This window comes from Rattus rattus, chromosome 13 (genome assembly GCF_011064425.1).
Source record: "Rattus rattus isolate New Zealand chromosome 13, Rrattus_CSIRO_v1, whole genome shotgun sequence".
In the NCBI taxonomy this organism is placed as follows: Eukaryota; Metazoa; Chordata; class Mammalia; order Rodentia; family Muridae; genus Rattus; species Rattus rattus.
In genome coordinates, this window is record NC_046166.1 from 62747776 (window position 1) to 62767395 (window position 19620).

General features: G+C 48.3%; 1 protein-coding gene across 3 annotated transcripts in view; it reads right to left on the minus strand.

Moving 5' to 3' along the window:
• Zmat4 (zinc finger matrin-type 4) overlaps window positions 1–15445 on the minus strand; it is a 377690-nt gene extending 362245 nt beyond the window's left edge. For all 3 annotated transcript variants that reach the window (XM_032918629.1, XM_032918628.1, XM_032918631.1), the window contains exon 1: window positions 15322–15445. The gene's annotated coding sequence lies outside the window, so the exon portion shown is untranslated. The remainder of the gene's footprint in view (window positions 1–15321) is intronic.
• Window positions 15446–19620: the final 4175 nt, after the last annotated feature.

Below are 19620 nucleotides of genomic sequence, written 5' to 3' on the forward strand. Positions count from 1 at the left end.
CCGTAAGGAGATTTGAGCATCTTCCGACTCTCTCTAAACTACTATACACCTCTCCACAACCATTACGCAGCGGTGTCTTCTATAAACACGGAAAGAATTCGAAATAGCCTTGGCTAACCCCTCTTGCGATGACTAGCACCCTGAAGTTTTCTGACAGCCTCCATGGGAAAATATCAGTAAAGTCAAATCCTGAGCAGCAGTTCTAGGAGGCCCAGAGAGACGAGCTTCTCTGAAAGCACAGCTTTTGTGAGGTGCTATTCTACATGGATCCTTTCCAGAAGGAGGGAGAGTGACAGACCTTGCATTCTCTTTACATGCAGATGGGAGCGACACCTACCAGCCTTTGTGACAGTTTGATTCTGAGTGCATCGCCATTCCCGCCACTGTCATCCATCATTTCCTCCTCTCAGAGGCCTGAGGAAACATTCCACAGATACCGCAGTCCAAAGGTCAAAAACACCTCAGAGGAGGAGAGACCCAAAAGCCACCCCTCTCTGGTAGAGCCACACATGGCCAGCACCACAAACAGGCTGGGGCGGGGGCATGCCACGATGCCTAAGAGTGCTCGCTTGTCACTGTGTGCTGTAGAAGGTGTGCAGCCATGTGAAATGCCCCAGTGCTGGCCTCACGGGTCACTGTGCATCTCACAGCCAATCATTTGCTTTCTGCAGCTCGACTTAGGGAGATGGACAGGCAGGATTTTCCATGAAATCATTTGACCGCTGTGAGAAATCTATTTCCTGCTGCTCTAAGCGTTGTGGGGGTTCTGGTCACCTTTACCTTCTCTCAGTATTGTGGTCCCTGTAGCTGAAGGGCTCCCAGGTCCTCATTTTTTAAATGCTGGGCTATTTGGCAGTGTCACCCAGATCCCCTCCAGTACCTTCCTTCCAAAACCCATAACTGACCCCAGCCCGCTACCCTATCCCTAGCTTGTCTTAGACCCTGAGTACATAAGGCCAAGTCCTTCCCATCTGATGCTCCAGTCAATCTTAACGTCTAACCTCTAAGACCCAATCTAGGTAGATAAAACTGGATTTAGGGGCTGGAGAGATGGCTTGGAAGTTAGGTGCATGTGGCATATCTGACTTCCTAGAGCACTGCATGCACATAGTACGTGTATACATGCATGCGGGCCAAACAGCCATACACATAAAAATTCTAATAAACCTAAAGGAAAATTTTAATTGGATTTAGAAAAAGCCACACAGACTCTGAGTCAGGTATGGTGTGGTGTTATTGAGGGTAGAAATGGAGTCTCTCTGAGCTTTGTTATTCTGAGTTATCACTAGCTAAAGGAGATGCTTCCGAAATCAGATCTGCAGGGTAACGGGCAAGTCTTCCTCCTTGGTCAGTTATAAACGTCAAACTCGTTGCCTCTCTCGCTCCCGAAATGACCTCAATTGGGAGCTTCAGATACAGACGGTTCCATCCTTGGTAATGTAAGAAGACATCCTACACAAAAACAAACAGACACAGGCAGAGCGAGCCTCATGCCCTTGTCAGCTCCGTACACGGCCTCCCCTCCTCTGCCCTCCCCTCTCCTTGGTCAGTACTCACAAGACAACCTATTCTTTCACAGGTTCCTAGAGCTACCCCTCCACCCATCTGACATCCACCACCTGTCATTATCTTCAGGATTTACAAGGCCTCTGTTGCAGCAGTGAAAAGTTCAAGTGATAGTATATACACACGCACACACATATACTCTTGCACGAATGCACACACACACACACACACACACACACACATGCGTGCGTGCACATACACATGCACACAAGCACAACTTTTAATTTTCATCTTAGAGAGCTCAAACAACCCTGTCATTGTATGCAGCCCTCTACCACTGCGTTGGGAGCCTCTGTCTCTGTGGCCTACCACACTCAAGGCCTTTACCTCTGCCTACAAGACTTCATCCTACTTTCTGCAAATCTGGGAAAATAAAGCAATCAAAAGAAGGCCTACCCAGCGCACCACTACTACACCCATCAGTGTGAAAGATCTGCCCTCGCTAGCCCTACTCCACTGTAGTGTCTGGCCTCAGGCCCCCTACATCACTTGCATCTGCTTACCACGGGCCTCTTGGGTTTTCCATTTCCAAAGCAGACATGCGGACTTTGACCTCCACATAATCCTTCTGCTATCATTTCATCTCTTTGCATCTCATGAGGACAGCACTCTATCACGGAGTTGTTTATTTTCCTTGAACCCACTCCACCCAAGTATGCTCATCATGGCAGCAGCAGGCTCCACTGAGCGACTTGCAGCAGTCATGTCTGAGGCAGAGCATCTTTAGAAAGAGCCACTTCCTTGGGTTCTGAAGGCAGAGTCCCCCCGCCCAACCCCCACCCCTTTCTCACTGCTATTTCCTCTCCTTCCTGTTTCCAGGATAATTCTCAGTGTCTTATACCCAAGGTCAGGAAATTCTGCCCTACGGGTCAGATGGATTTGCAGTGTAGTTCTGTTGTAACACAGCCTGTCTTAATCATTTATAGCTGTCCGCCAAGGCTGCTTTGTGCTACAAGAGTCAGGTTAAACAGTTGCAGGGAAGACAATACGGCCTGCAAAGCCTAAAGTATTTACTGTCTGGCACTTTAGGAAGTTTGCCAGCTACTCTTCCAGATCTATAAATACTGCCATTCTCAAAACGCCGTCTTTACCGCCTGTGTACCCACGCTCTCCTGAGTAAGCTAATCGGGCCCTGTGACCTTAAATGCCACTCACGACCCTGAAGTCCTTCAGGGTCTAAACCTCTTCTTTGGACTCCAGACTCTCAACCCACGTTTGCAGTGGACATTTCGATTGGATGTCTCATTCATCCTAAAACAAACTCCTTGCTCTCTGCCCTGTCAGCATCCCCGGTCCTCATTTCCTACCCGTTCCCTCCACCCTCACTTGCAGTCCCACTCTCTGCCTCAATGAGAACCCGCTCACCCTTGCTTTCTGTCTTTCTACCAATCCCTATCTTCACTTCTTGCCCCGCCTCTACTCCCATCATCCTCCATCCCCATCCTGTCATGCCCCCATGCCCACCATTCTTCCTCCCCATCCTCACTTCCTGTTCCACCACCACTCCTTGGTCCTCTATCCCCATTCTCACTTCCTGTCCCGCCTCCAATCCCACCATCCTCCATCGCCATTCTCACTTCCTGTCCTGCCCCAACTCTACCTTCCTCCGTCCCCATCCTCACTTCCTGTCCCGCCCCCACGTCCACTATCCTCCATCCCTACCCTCACTCCCTGCCACTCGATTCTGCACAGCCTTTACTCTACATCCTGTCCTTCCACTCACCCCCTCCCGTTGACATCCCCTTCCCCATTTGCTCCTTATATAGACCTCCCCACTTCATGGGAAACCCTTATACGTATCCTTGAATGTTCTCTCACACCCAAAGTTCAATGCATCAACACATCCTGCCTGCTCCCTCTTCAAAGTATAAATAGATCTTGACCACTGCCAATAAGTCCACCACCGTGAGTCAGGATCCTGCTCTCCTGGCTGGCCTCTGCCTACACATGGCCTGCTACAGGATAACAGTCAATGATGCTCTGATATCGTAGATCAGACACACAGCTCTCCTCACAGCTACACAGTTTGAGAAGGCTCAATCTGGCCTCTGGCCTCGCAGTTACTGTGTAATCCTTGAGGTCTTTCTTGACACGGTCTATATCCACGTGGACCAGCTCCCCCATTCCAGGCCTCTGAGGGGTGCTTCTATAAAAAAATTCTTCGGGACACATCCTCCCCAAAAGCACTCCCTACTCCCCTGGCTGGCTTTATATTTCTCCATGCAGACACCAGCCCTCAATATTTACTTGTGGTTTAGCCACTCATCTTTCCACCTAGAATCTGATCCCAAAAAGGCTGGAACTTAGGACAGCCTCTCATCCACTGCTGTGCTCTTGCTGCTTAGAGAATTCTGCCCGTTCTCAAGATTTGAGATGTGAAATAGCGGATAACCTAAATGTGCAAAGCATTTGTCTCACATTTTTAATAGTGGAAGGATATGGAGGAGAAATAAACCGTTCGCATCATGAAAAAAAAAATCAAAAAACAGAGCTGTATCCTACGGCTCACATGTCCAAGCCGGCCATCTTCCTTGATGACCTGCCGAAGGGACGTACTGAATCAAACCAGGCTCCAGTGACAAAATGACTGTACAGCCAGAATCTTTCGGCATGCCTCCTGGAGATCAGCATGGCCATGGGGAGAACATGGGGAGAAGAGGATTCTACTGGGGTAGGCGGAAATTCAGAACCAGCTCCTCATCCAAACGTTAGTCTGTTGGGATCCTGGCCAAAGGGCAGAAGAAGGAGCTACCTGGGCATTGGGGGAACCCAGGCTGGGCTTTACACCAGCAGGGTTCCACTAGTAAACTTCACCTACGATCCAAGTCTGTCTTCTCCCCTGAGAGCTCACCAAATTTCTACAGATATGAAGCCAAAGGGCCATCCTAGGTTTCTGTCTTCCTTTCCCATATGTATCATATTATGCCTAAAAGTTTGCAACCTGTAATTGTAAAAGAAGTCACCCTTAGAACTTTCCTCCAGTAGATCCCCACCCGATCTAAACATGCCTCTGGGGCCCACTTGCTTACTCCCAGCTTGGCCACAGTTTCAGGGTTTGTTTGTTTTATTTTTTTTTCTTATTGGCTAATAAATTTGAAAACACCAAGTTCCCAACAGAAAGGGAGCATTCACAGAAAGGCAGCGGTCCCAACCCTCCCCTCTGTCCACCCGGACCCCCCACAGGGTGACTTCTTCTCAACTGGAACAAACTCCAGAACTCAGCAGAGGAAAATGGAAGTCATTCTGCCATCCCAGCCCACGTCTGCTTCTGTGTCTCCTCCCTCCCCATCCCTCATTGCCATGGTGTCCCCAGCTCCTGAAGTATCTCCCTCCCTTTGTTCCCCTCAGTGCCACATTGCCCCAGTGGACAAACCACAAAGACATCCTAAGAGAGCAAATCCTGTTAGGAAGTGTGCCTGCAGCTTGTCGTAACTTCACCCCACTGCAGCCCACAACCCCTTGGCAAGTCAGAGATGTTCCTTGCTAACTATGACTCCAGACATCCATGCCTTAGAGAATAGCCCTCCCACTGTCCAGATTAGTCACATCCTTCCAGGCTCAGTGGCTAAACCTCATGAGGTTTTGTCTTGGTGGGCCTTCTAAGACCACTCTTTCCCTCACTGATAGCTGCACCTATGCGTGGCTTCAAGCTGCAGAATTCAGCAAAAGGCTCCCTGGAACCCAAAGCCATGGATTCCACTGTTGGCTTCCCAGGCAGCCGTGAGGGCTTCACAGGATACTGACTCACCCTCCCTTACCAAGGACATACAGATCCATGGGAAATTCTTGCTACTGATAAGCCAGGTGCGATGTGCTGGCAGAACTCGACTGTTTTCACAACTCTATATCCACTCCCTATTGATCTCTCTCCCTGCAAAATGGGGAGCACACCTTGCCCACATCTGAAGCATCCAAATGCAATATACCACATACATTTGGGTTCTTATTAAAATAAATAGAGCAGCAAATTATGTACACACAGCTCCTCAGCCAGCCCGGCTCGCTGCAAGGCTGCCCACTTCCCCCCCCCATTAAGCCTGCAAAAGCCCCAAGGTTATGCCCATGAGAGCCACCGCCGGCCCTGCTGTGAGAAGGTACCCCAGAGTCCTCATGTGGCCCGACACACATCATGGAGTCAGCCAGCTGTGCCTTCCACCCCAAGCAAGCTGACTTGGCTGCCCAGAGTTTATGCAACAGAGGAAACCACAGTGGGAAGCAAACACATTCTAGAAAAAAAAGTACAAATGAGACCCCTGGGCAGGATATAGCCAGTGGGGTCACCTCTAACTCATTGCTCACAACCCCTGCTCAAAGTGAAGCCGCTGTCAGGACATTGATTTGGTCTTGACTAAAAAGAAGGGAAGGGTGTGACTCCACACTGTCCCGTGGAGATCTGCCAGCTCTTCAAGAGCATACAGAGCTCAGCCAATCCACTATTCTGCAAAGACCACGGCAGTGTCTACCACCAAAGCACCTTGGGCTTGTGCCTACCAATGCCTCCTTCCTAAACCTTGACTGAGTAGCAATCTGTGCCTTAACTTCTCCACTCAGGGTGCATGGAAAACATGGAAGACAGGTCTAATCACACTGACAGGACTGGGCTACAGTGATGAGCTGTGCAGGAAGTCACAAGGTCTGGCCACCCACAGTGACTGTCACCTGTGCAGAGGAACAGAGGATGAGTCCTTACAGCCAAGTGCCTGCTGGATGTCGGAACGATGTTTACTTATTGCCTTCCCAAATGTCCTGAGGACACAGGCCAGTCTTACACAGGGAGCACTGAGCATACAATGTTGTTACACGTCTAGATGTGGCTAGAATGTGTATGGTTGCAATGACTGCTTTGAGAGAGCATTGTTTCCCCGAGGAAGAGGAGGCAGAGAGTGTAGGAGCTGAGAGGAGATGGCAACAGGACTGATGTCCACATAAACTCAGAGACTGTGGCAGCGTGCACAGGGCCTACATGTGTCTACACTGGATGGGGTCCCAGCACTGAGAGGGGAAGTAGAGATAAGCCTCCAGCCCTAGCCCAGAAGCTATCTCCAGTTGATAGCTGTGTGAAAGAAAATTTAAGGGCAGATTCCATGGCCAACAGTGACGGCCAACACAAAATAAACTCAAAGGTATCTTTAGAACTTCTTTGCTTCATAACTCTTTGGCTGGGCTTTTTTAACCTTGCCCGTCTTTTGCTTATATATTATAGTTTATGATTTTGTGTTTTAATGAACTTTCTCTCTCTCTCTCTCTCTCTCTCTCTCTCTGTGTGTGTGTGTGTGTGTGTGTGTGTGTGTGTGTGTGTGTGTGTGTGTGTGTGAATTGTATATGTTTCCTGTGTTTCTCCGGGGGCTCTTTTCTTCTGTTTGTCTGTCTGTCATTTTGTCTTGCCCCATTCTGTTTGTTTGTTTGTTTGTTTTTTCAGATACCTGATGGCTTCCTAATGAATGGGGGTGGGGGTGGCAGAGAGAATTTGGGTGTGGGGGTGAATGTAGGAGGAGGGGGATGGGTGGAGAGTCTGATCAGAATATACTGTATGAAAAAAAAAGATTATTTCCAACATATTAAGAAAAGGAAAGAACAATTTTTTCTGACTTGGAAAATATTGTTTCTGACTTGGAAAATAACATTTTGTTTTCCTCCCGTAAGAAATTTAGAAAAGTCAAAAAGTAAAATAAAGGAATGTATCCACTTCCAAGTCATGCCATTCCGTTCCACTCTGACTGCAATTACACTCTATTTACTTTCCGATCTTTACTTAATAGATATATTATTAGCGCTTTCTGCATCCTTATATATTATTCAATGTAGCTTTAATAGCTTCTTTGATTTCCATTTTATAGATGACCCATATTAGATTTAATTAATCCCCCCACACAATGTTTTGCTATCATGAATAATGCTGAAAGGAAAATCCCCGATTAGAGCCCCCTGTTTACTTGTGCACATCTCTGTTTACTTCTTTAGGGTTAATTCCTTGGAGGAGGTCTGCTTATGGGTTTAAAGGGAATTTTTGAGACCTGTCCCATATTTTCAAATTATCTTCCCACCAACGAAGCATATAAATGTCTACCGTGCCCTACAACACTCCTCCCAACATTGGATAGGACATTTTTCATTTTGCCTAATATATTAGGTGGCTAACAATATCTTGGTTTTAATTATGAATGCTAACTACAAGGCTCTTGCATAATCTCGCCACTTATTTCTTTTCTATATGTTTTGAAGTATCTGACCAAAAGTTGTTGCCCACTTTCCTACTGAGGGAAGTACTTTTTTTTTCCCCTCTAATATTCAGCAGAATAATAGTTCACCACCTCCTTTGATGATCCTGTACCTGGGCTTTAACAGTCCTTCCACTAGAGCATGAATTCTAATGCCCCGCTTAAGTCCTTTCCCTCTACTCTGAAATCATTCCCTTTTCAAAATTTTTGTTTGAGTCACATTTGTTTTATGTATATGGGCGTTATGCCTGCCCGTATGTCTGCGCAGTACCCAAAGTCGCCAGAAGAGGGCACTGGATCCCCTGGAACTGGAGTTGCAAACAGTTGCGAGCTGCCCTGTGGGTACTGAGATTCAAACAGGACCTCTAGAACAGCACAACCGGTCCTCCTCACTGCTGCGCCATCTCTTAGGACCCTTAACCCCTTTCCTCTTATCCTATTTCAGAGGCAATGCCTGGTGTCTCTTATCACAGGTCAGCGTGTCCTCATTGGGATTCAGAGGTCCTTTCCCTTTTCCCCTGATCTAGCGTGAATCATGAGGTCGGTAGATTGCCCACTAGCAGCAGCCACACCTCTGTCCTGGGGCACACAAGCCACGGCAAGCAAGTGGAAGTCAGATGTGGGTCCGGCTGTACAAGTTCTCCTGCAATCCCCGGACAGTCCACAGGCCTTGCATAGCAGGCTGTTTTCCCAAGAAGCTCAGCTCCGTGCAGGCAAAATGCATCTCCCTGACAATTTGTATGCTCCCTGGAATTCAGTTGTGAGGGCAATGAAGTCACCTCAGCCCTGGGAGTTTACCCAGACCTGTGCTGAAAGCGTCTTCAGGGAGCCATCCTGCTGGCCTCTCTGGTTGTCACCATCTTCTTTCAGCCTCCCATTACATTTCACCGGTCCCAGGCTGCGTCTCCCCTTCTTAACCCCACCCCCCGCCCACCCACCCCCGGTCCCAAACTTCACCTTCACTTGGCAGCTACCCAGGCTGTGATTCCTAACTCTCAAGGAGACGCATATCATTTCTTACCTGAAACTGGACTCTTCCTACCTGGCAAGGACCCAGACCCCTTTCTCCTATTCTTCCCCCCACAAACCACACCTTATATATTCAGACTCAACGGCACCCAAGCATTCCAGGCACGCTGTGCTATCCCCATGCTTTTGAACTGGGCAAGCATGGCTCACCTCCAGCCACCCCTCTCTCACAGACCTGGTACTACGTGATATTTTAGTTATACTTTCCCTACTCTTAAGCATCCCTTTCGTCCAGAGATTTCCTATGAACCCCACCCCCCAGTAAGGATGCGCTGAGCCTCACATCCAAGACCCAGCTCTCCTCTACCTAACACCCATTTTGGGTACAGTCCACGGCATCAATACTGAGGAGCAAGGTGTAAATACAGGCAAAAGTCATCCTGAAGGACGTGAGGACTCACTCTGGGGGCTTGCATGTCTAATGGATTCCTCGAAGTTCTCTCTCAGGTGGTGGTTACTCCTCTCTCCCTCCGCAAATAGATACTGATCTTTCGGACTCCCTCCTCCATCTCTTCCGGAGCTCTGTTCTTGCAGCCCACCTCACACGCTGGGGCCCGACCATCCCAGTTTGGTGGCTGCAAGGTACTTTCTTCCTCTGGTTCCTTTAAATCTCCCAGCTAAGCCATTCTGTGGGCGCTGCTGCCTGGGTCTGAGGGCTTACGTTGTGGTGTTCAGTTCCAGCTGACTCAAACACCACGAAGCAACGTCCTTTCCAGCTGTGGCCGCCTTGTCACAACTGTTGGGCTGTTTCTGGACCCTACAGAGCCCCCATGGGCCAGACCTCTACGTTCCTCTGATGCTCTTCACGTGTAGCTGTGTGATTGTTAAAGGTAATGGACACAGTGTTTTATTTATGGTGTGACCTACGTCATAGGCCTTTTTTATTCCATTATTTCAGCTGAATGGATATCTAAGATCTCCGACCACTGCAAGATTCAAATTCAGCATCTCTCACGACTTCTCCATACCCCTTCTTGGTGTTCCCTTCTCTATGTCCTTCTTTCTGCTCTGAGTTCTGACAGAAATGCTGCTGTGTAGCCTGGCAGTAACACGTAGAGCCCCCGGGAGATGGCAAAGGCATCTCCCTGTCTGGGGATGGACTGTTCTACTACATAAACTACAGAGAATATAACCAGGGACAGTGACCAATGAGGGTTATGGAAAAGGTCCTCAGTGTGGCCAGTGGGTGCTTTAGAGTAAACACACAATGTGTGCAATGGGGGCTGTAGAGAGAGCACTATGCCAGCAATGGGCACCAATGGACTCCCAACGAACAGGCTGGCAGCAGCCGGTATCAACGAACTACCAATGAGATGCTCAGCTGCAGGTGTCGATCTTTGCCAATCAGGTGGAGAGATATCGGGAGCCCCGTGAATCAAATGGCCCACTTAGTTGGGGAATTAAAAGGAATGAGCTACGGAGAAAATAACCCTGATTCTGAAGATGAGGGGTTTGGGGGGAACTTAATTCTGGTCTCTATTCTGGCTGGCACTGAATCCCTGGATGATGCCACCAAATGCTTTCGCCTCTCTGGGATCATTTGCCAAGTCTGCAGGAAAAGATAAGGGGTAACAGGAGATCTCCAGGCAATGGCCAAAACATTCCCATCAAGGTGGCAGCCAGCGCAGGGCAGAGGGAAGAGAGCTACCCAAGGAGAGGAGCATCCCAGGTTCCCTGCATTCCTCACTCCTCCCAGTCTCTGCAACGTTCAGCCCCATTGCTAAGGGTGAAGCTTGGGGAAAATGACTGTCGGTCCTTCCCCAGGAGAGAGACGGATCCTGAAGCTCAAGGATTCCTACCCTCTACCAACTCAGTCTTCCAGCTCCAACTCCAGCTAACACCTCCAGCTTATCCATTTCTTAAAGATTATCTCTGAGGCTCACAACCTTCCCTTTTTAAAAAAAAAAAAAAAATTCTTGCTGATGGAAAATTCTTCCTCATACCTAATCTAAGTCCATCTGCTGCAATTTCTGTCTATTTTCTCTCGTTCAATCCTTACTGGAGATGCAGAACAGCTGGTCGCCATCCTCCATGAAACATCCCCTCTTAAAGCAGAATCAGCTATGACATCACCCCTCAGCCTGCCTGTCTTCTGGCACACCATCCACTATGCCTCCTGACCTGTCTTCGCAGAGTCTCGAAGCTCTGAAAGTATGACCAGTCACCACGGTGGGGTGGCTTTGGAGGCTGCAGAGCTGTGGCCTCCACAGTGGGAGGTAGACTCCCTGGCAAGATCAAAAAGGGAAGGTCACTGCAGAAAGAGGTCTAGAAGAACAGAACGCAGTTCGATCTTTTGACCCCGGAGGAAAGCAAAAGCCAAAAAGAGCAAATGAATGTGATGTCTAAAATCAAAAGCCAGGGCTCACGTGCCAAACCCAATATTCACTCATTCATTCATTCATTCATTCATTCATTCATTCATTCATTCATTCATTCTGTGGTAGTTGGGGGTAGGGTCTCTTTATAAACCTAAGCTTGCCTCAAACCTTAGTGCTTCCCGTCTCCACCTTCCGAGTGCTGGGGTTATACGAGGGGGCCACTATGCCTGCTAACCCCCCAATACTACCACTACTCCCTAGGCAGCCCCAGCAGTGTCTCAGCTGACTAGCCTAGGGCCACAATTTCTCAGTTTGCGTCTGTCCAGCTCTGTCTTCCTCGTGTTGCTAGCGGACGCCTGAACTACGACTGCAAACGTCTTTGGGTTCCGACGGACTCAGACACCCGACACAACCGCAGTTCCATGGTACTGTGGAATGGTACTCTACGAGTATGGGAGAAAGACGCCTCTGCGGGTCACACTGTTAACTTAGCGCCACGGAGTAAAGTTGATCCTTTCAAATGATAGGGGTGAGAGGAGAATGGAGAAATGGGGAACACAGCAGACAAACGACACCGTCTGCCAACATCTCCAAGGTCAGTCCCCAGCTGGACCCGATGGAGGCTGTGGAAGGGGTGTGGAGGAGTGGGCCTTAGGACAGTGGGGCAGAGGGACCCTATACCTGGTAGGAACTACCTTTACCCAGAGATATCTGCTCTGTCTGCCTCACACAAATCAGCAGCACGCTACCCAGCCATGAACTCCACTGGGGCCTGAGATAGAACTGAACTTGGTGAAGGGGGCCATCTCCCGAGGCTAACCTCGCCTTCCTGGGATCTCCTGTTAACTCTTTCTGAAGTGAAGTGACCAGGGTGTCCCAGCAAATCTCTCCTAGGGTGTCCTGAAATGCTGGATAGAACCAGAATGGAGGAAGGGACGAGAAATACACCTGCCCATCAAACTGGGTGAGGTACCTGCTTCAGGTTCCCTGCAGGGATGAAGGAGGGAGACGTGAGTGTGGGGAAGAGGGAGTCAGATGAGCTAGTTACTCACAATTTTCCTAAGTGAAAACCGAAGGACACTTGAGCTCAGAGAATACATCTCTGAGCCTACATTTCTAAATCAGCCATTTCCCCCATTTCAAATAAGCAAAGGGACGCTGTGGCTTAATCTTGACAACTTTCGGGGTTGTTCCAAGCTGCTTCAAACCTGCAGACACCCCCGTCCCCGAGGACAGCTGCAAAACGCATACATACATCCTCAAAGAGAAGGAAGATGTCAGGACAGCGTTTACCAAAACACCTAACCCAATATGCGGACTTATTCGATTTCCCCAAAACCACAAAATTAAATTTTAAAGCAGAAAACAAAACAAAACAAAACAAAAAAAGACAGCTCTCTGATAAAAATTTTAATATGTTTTCAATTCTATTTCTGGGCACAACTCTCTTTAACAGAAAAAAAAATATGCACAAAAGGGCAGGATCAAAGCAGGTTGGCAAAGAGGATACTTATTGACATGTTTATCATGGGAAGGAATGGCGGGGTGGAGGGATGGGGGTGCACTGGGATTCAGGAAGTCTCTCATTTGCCAGGGGACTCACACCGGGCATCGGGCATCAATACAGCTCCACATCACAGCAGCTCAGCGACAGAAGTCCCGGCTGGCCAACCGAGGAGAGAGAGAGAAATGCTAGATGCCCAGTGTCATCCAGGTTCCTAGCTAAAGCCATCATGCTCAATTCGATGAAATGACAACTAACAAATTTAATTTCCTGAGCATCCGTCGGTCCCTTCACACACAAGCAAGCATTCAGCTTCGCAACGAGTTAATCAGCCACGTCCAAGTGATTACCTTCTCCAAAACGGATGGGAGCAAGCAGTTCAGGGTCCTGGGGTTCGAGCCCACACTGACCAAGGCGAAGCTACGATGAGAGTGGTTTGAGTTTTGTCAATTACTCTCCGGCTCCTGTACTCCCTTTTTTTTTTTTTTTAAGCTTAAGTTGTTATTTTAATGATCTCTGTTCCAAATGAAGAAATACAAGGAAGAAGAATGAGGAGGAGGGAGAGGGAGAGAAACCAAGCGCTCTGGCGTGTCCCACTTGTACTTTTTGAAGCTCCCTTGGCTCCCTCCCCCACCCAGCCCTTTCCTCTGTGCATGAGTCACCACGAGGAGCTGTTTTAAAATGCCTTGCTTTAATGTTCCCTATCATGATAGGCATCAACAGATCACAGATTGGCACACATTGAAGGGGGACCCTAAGCTCTGCTCCTGGTTTCTGGTCCAAGACACCCCTCAGGCTCAAAAGTTTACCTGATTTACTGCTGTGCTGATTTAAGAAGAGAAGAAAAAAGGTATGGGCAATCAGGTCACTTTCTCAGTTCTAGGTACTGGCCCCGTGGCCTCTTTGGAGTCACGCGCCTTATATCACAGAGAAAAAAGCCCTTTAAATCTACCCACAACCACCCAGAAAAGCCCAGCTCCACCCCGGGGAGCTTGGATAGCAGGAGTCATGCTATGCAGAGCTCAGGGTTTATTTTGCTACTTCTAGCCAATGTGTGTACACCCTAACCAACTGTAACCACAGAAAGCTAGACAGCTATCTTGGACCATTGGGAGTAGAACTTCCATAATAACAGTTCCCACCCAAGACAGTTGTCTGAGGGAGGGAAGGAGAACCTGTTGTGTGTGGTGGTGAAGAAAAATAGGGCTCGTAAGCAGGAATGATTCACGGAGCAGAAGAATCAAAGGCTGTCACACCTCAGAAGCAGCATCGAGAGGGGGGAGGAGGGCTGTGGGAGGGGGGCAGGAGTGTCACAGGGGTGCGTGCGGTTCTGCTGAGAACCTCTCCCAGAACGATATTATCAGAACCCGCGCAATGGTTTCAAGTCTGGGACAGAAATTGAATGGAGGAAATTCACCTGAACCCTGCAGCCCCAAATCCCAAGGACCTGTAATACCATCTGGAGACTGGAAACTTCAGAGGATGTCACAGGTTCGACACACCACTGCATGCCCTGCGGTGACAAGCATAAAACCAGAAACTACCTGCGCGTTAAAGCAGCAAGTTCAAGGCCACATCCATCACCTTCACCCCAACTGGGGACAGCCACTTCCTCAAGGCCCACTTACCTTGCACTGCCCTGTAGCAAAAGTTGTCAGAAAGGATCGGATCTCGATCACCAGGATCACAAATGTGTCTCGGTGCGAGGAAGTCCCTTGTAGTCCCAACAATGTGGAATGTTAAAGAACCAGCCAAGGGCCAAGATGAGCTTTTCTACTTGAAGACCAGTTATCGGAAGCAATGTGAACAGGGACTGCAGCACCATCTACCTGACCAGATGCACCTGAGTATCTAGACAGACTAGCCTCACTGGCAGAGCTGCTGGGACCTCAGAGCTGGGCCTCTCTCTGGTTGGAGTTTAAAGCACTCCAAGATAAAATTCAGCTCCATCCTCACTGTTTTTCGGGGTACAACAAATCAAGAAAGTGTTCCGGGGTGTCCAGGAGCTAATCAATGAAGTACTTTCTTTGTCAACGGCAAGGGTTTCTTTTTCCTTAAGTTGGGTGATGCGCAGATAAATGCTCACAGGGTCAAACAGGACAGGCTCCTACACCCTACGAAATTTCTCTTTTCACCAAAGAAGACCGACGGAGATGGAGTGGGCAAAAGTAGCCCAGGAGAAGATGAGAAAAGTTTGAGGAAGGACTGGAGTTGAAGGTCACGGTAGTTTGAGCTAAGGCAGGTCAAGGGAGAGCGGATAGGGCAGACCCGATGGCAGAAAATCCAATCAAACCAAGCTTGCTCCTGGAGCCAGCTCTTGGATATGGTCACAGCATCATTCTGGCCCAGGAAGCGGCCGATCCGGGGTCCAGCCTCAGTCACCCAGAAAACCTGAGTCTACACCCTAACCCTGCAGGTCCTCTAGCTCCAAAGCAGACCCATTTCCATGAACCTGGGCGCAGCTAATTAAGAGTAGTAAACAAGCCTAGCTCTTGACGGTGCAGAAGTTTTCCCAAATTGTAGGCTTGTTTTCCTCCCAACAAAAGACAGTGGGTCTCCGCCTTGGTCACCTTTCCTCCCCTTAAACTTTTCTCTTCTCTCTGCAATCCTCCACCTGTGCTAACTGCAAGCCTGAGCGAAAACAGAGCGGAAGCAGCCCCCTCTCCCGGGACGCAGATAAAGGTACCTTCTCCGAGAAGCAGAGGGGCTGTTGTCCGGAGGCTCGCTGCCCGGCGGAGCGCAGGAGGACGCTGCCGGGATGGAGCACGCTGAGGATGCTGCGTTCCTGTCTCTGCGACCAGACCTTTCAGCAGCTCGGACCAACTGTGCTAGCGATGCACTTAGCAATTATCTGCTGGCGCCGACGCCCCGCCTCCTGCTCTTGTGATTGGCTCTCCAGTCCCGGGCAGGACTGCATTGGTCTCGGCCGACCTCACTCATTGCTTTGGCTTCTACTATTATCTAAGCCATCAAAGGAAATAATTCCATGTTTCATTGACAACCTGTAAGGTTCTCCTCCCGCCAGGTGTCAGGGGCAGAACTGGGAGTCCAGAGAGGGAGTACAGTCCAAAAAAGGTGGGGGTGGGCGAGAAAGAGAGGGGGGTGGGGGAGGAGAGAGGAGAGAGAGAGAGAGAGAGAGAGAGAGAGAGAGAGAGAGAGAGAGAACTTTCTTACTCCAGCGTTTTAACTTCCACTAAACAAAGCCTTTGCAACAATTATCCAGCCTTACTTCCTTATTTCTCCCCCTTGTTGATAAATATTCCTGAGGCTTGTGGGAATCATAACCGGGGTTTCGGTTGGTATCAGAAGGCTCCAGAAAGCAGAGCAAGGTTTGGGGCTGAAGAAACTGAACGATGCCTTTACACCTTGGAGGTCATCTGAAGGTCATTTCAAATAGTTCAGGGGGTGCATATTATATGCTTTGTCTTGTTCCTGCGCCTAATCCTTTTTTTTTAAAGGTCTGCTAACTGCCCCAACCCGAGGTCGCAAGTTCCCTTTGCACTCTATTTGAAGTCTGGAAGGAGCTGTTTTCAAAGTCCAAAAAAGTCTGGGATTTCCCACCAGGGGAGGCCCAAATGAGCAGGCACTTTAGATCTCAGCACCTGTCAGGAGCCTGGTGTATGTCTGTTTGTTTCATTATTTTAATCTCTTTCCTTCTGTTAATTGCACAGTCTCACAATTTATTAGTCAAGGTAAGGGGGGAAAAAAAACGGACCTTCCACCACCTACATCTGGTGAACAGTTCAGCTTCTCACTCAGAACCCTCAGATGGGTTTTACTTTTTAAAACCTTCATGTCTGTTCACCAGGTAGAAGGATGTGACCTAGAATCTTTTAAGAAAAATGATTAAGGAGACCCTCTGAAAGAAAGGTCTTAAAAAAAAAATCTAGTTCCAAGGCAGAAAGCAGCCTGTCTGCATAGCCTAGCAATGCTTGCCCGCTGTATGCAAGGCTCTGAGCTGCTCACTGGTGGAGCGTGTACCTGCATGCCGAGTGCAAGGCTCTGGATTTGCTTCTGGGAACTGTTTGTTTAATTAATTCAAAGGAAAAGAAGAAAGATCAAGTTCCAGGTTCAAGAGCCGGCCCTTGGGCTTCTCCTGCTGGGATTCGGCCTCTCTGGAAAGGACATACCCAGTCTTGTCCTGTCTGTTCCCACATGTTCTGGGCTCTGATCAGCTGCCATCCAGCTGTCCTCCACAGCCTCGGCTGCAAACAGAATGTTGTCTTACACCTGATGGGGTGACATCTAGCTCACACATGCAGGCTGGTTCCCTAAATATATTCTGAGCTCTGGGAGGATGGAGATGCTTACTGAGGCAGGAAAAGAGATGGCGTAGTATACCTCCCCTCTTGCAATGATGTGTAAGGCACACTCTTTGCACACACAGACCTCTCTGAACAATGCACCTAGCAACCTCAGAATCCCCTGACCCCTTCATCTGCATCAGGCCATATAATGATGGTATGAGTTTCCCCACTCCTGGTAACAATCAAGTGTAGACAGTTTGCATTTGAATGTATTCCCCACAAATCCGAGTGTGGAGAATAGAAGTGCCAATCCAGCTTGAACTAACTGTGTTAGGAAGAATCTCCTATATTACTGTCTTTACATTTATGCATATAATTAAAATCACATGCATTATGGAAGGATGCAGACACAATAGAGAAAGGGCTGTGCAGCCTACCAATCAATCTAAGCAGAGAAACACTTTAACTACATCCCTTAGTCATCAAACCTTCCTTCCTTCGACCCCAGAGGAACAGATCTCGGGCTTAGAAAAATCCAGCCCGATTTTCTAAGCTTAAAGCTTAAAGCTCTTGAGAAATTTCACTCCTGAGGTCTACTGTCAACCTATTTCCAAGGCATCCATCTTTAATCTGCACCAGTGTTTGTCTCCACATAAAATTATCTTCCTTCTATAAACCTGCATGGCTTCATCTTCAATTCTTTCAATAAGAGAACAAGAACCTGGAACCATCCAGCCCAGGCTTTAGCCTCCGGTAATAGCATCTCGTATAGGATTATAACTGAAACTCACAGACAGCACTGATACCCAGTGAGGGATGCAACATGTAGGTGTGCAGGTCTGAGTCTTGCAGAACTCTTACCTTTAATAGGCTGAGAGGGGAGAGGCCACTTTAGAGTCTTAGATCGGAATAGTCAGAATGAAGGCTACAAACTTTCCCAGCTTGTGAGATGATGCCAGGCCTGGGTCCCTCTAGCTGGGTCCCCTTTCATTTGGTATTGTCACTGGCAGCAGAGACAGAAATACAGCTCTATACTGTCCCATACAAAACAACGAGAAGTCCCCTTATCTTTGAAGGACCTTGACTCGGTTAAAACCAGATCCTTGGCTTCAACTCACAAAAAGATTTCAGAAATAGCCGGGGTAAAGCAGAGTTGTGGTTTACTAAAAGATGTGTTTATATAGATTCAAGAAAGGCAGTGAAAAGGAGGAGCCATTGGAATGGGTAGGGGCTTCTCTGAGAGAGTCTTGCTTCTTTGTGTTTACAATAGTCCCATAAAGGATCTTGATGGGTCTTGAAACTTTTATCTTCAAAGGGCTGCTAAAGAGCCTGTTCTATTTTGCTTTCTGTTCCTGTGATAAACATCATTGCCAAAAGCAACTTGGGAAAGAAAGGTTTGTCTCATGATACTTGGGTAGCCCACTATTCATGGACATCAAGTCAGGAGATTAAGAAAATGGGACTGAAGCTGAAACCATGCAGATATGGCTTACTAGATCACGCTCTCTGAGTGTGATCAGCCTGCTGCTTGTACAGTGCAGGACTACCTTCTCGGAATGACACAGTGCACAGAGGGTGGGACCTCTTCCATCAATTAGCAACTAAGAAAATGCCCATGGACATGCCAAAAGACCAAACTTATCTAGTCAATTACTCAACGGAGATTCTTTTAAATAATCCCGGTGTGAGAGCTGACACTAACTAGGACAATCCACACACTGTCAGCTTGATAACAACGTGTCCCTTTAAGCCATAACCTTTCGATTTTTATCCCCCAAATAAGCTTTAAGCATTCCACGGATTTTAAAATATCGACACTTTAAAATTTCAAAGCTTCTTTTCTGTGGGTTCCTATAAGATTTGAAAAGAGAAAAAAACAAGTTATATATATTGTGTTATTCCTAGAGGGAAGAACCAGGACCCAATTCCAATAATATCAATGAGAAACCCAAATTGACAAATTGAACAGCGTAAAAAGCTCAGTGTCCAACATCTGGCACTCAGTCAAGATCTTCTGGGCTCCAAAGAGCGTAGGTGACTCCACTTCTCTGGCTTTACAACCTGCAGCACCCACAATTTTTCTGGTTAGACACAGGCAGGCTTCATTCCCCAGCATCCACTCTCCTTGGTGGGTGCCCTATGTTTCTATTATCTGTAACACCCTGGACCCTCCACTGCAGCTGAATTCACTTTCCCCAGTGGACAGTACGTGCCCCACCCTCTTGGTGTCAAGCTTCAGCTTCTCACGAAGATTCCTTCAGTCCCGGAGCCTCCACTGCTCCAAGGCTGCACCTTCCGCGGTGGCCTCCGCTGGCCTCCCACCGTGCCTTGGAGCTCTATGACACCTTCAATCTTGAAGATTCCATGCCGCCAGCACAGCTCTACGTAGGAGACTCTCTCACACTGCAAAGTTTGGCTGCCAGCTCGGGAGTCGCTTTGGCTGCCTTGGGCCAACAGCTTCTGTGTGCTAACCCCAAGGAAATACTTCGCAGAAGATCCCAGTTCAGTGACTCTGGTCTCTCCTTAATCACTACTGATTCTTCAAACCCAGCCCCAGACTCTTAATTTAAAATACCACAAAAACAGGGCCTAATAGTCTTGGCTTCTCTCCGAAGTGTTGTAAGCTCGGCGTCCGTATTTGCATTTCTCTCAACATTCTTATCATCCACGCTCTCATAACCACCCATTAAGCTCTGAGCACTCAAGGGCTTTTCCAGTGTCAAGTTCCAAACACTTCA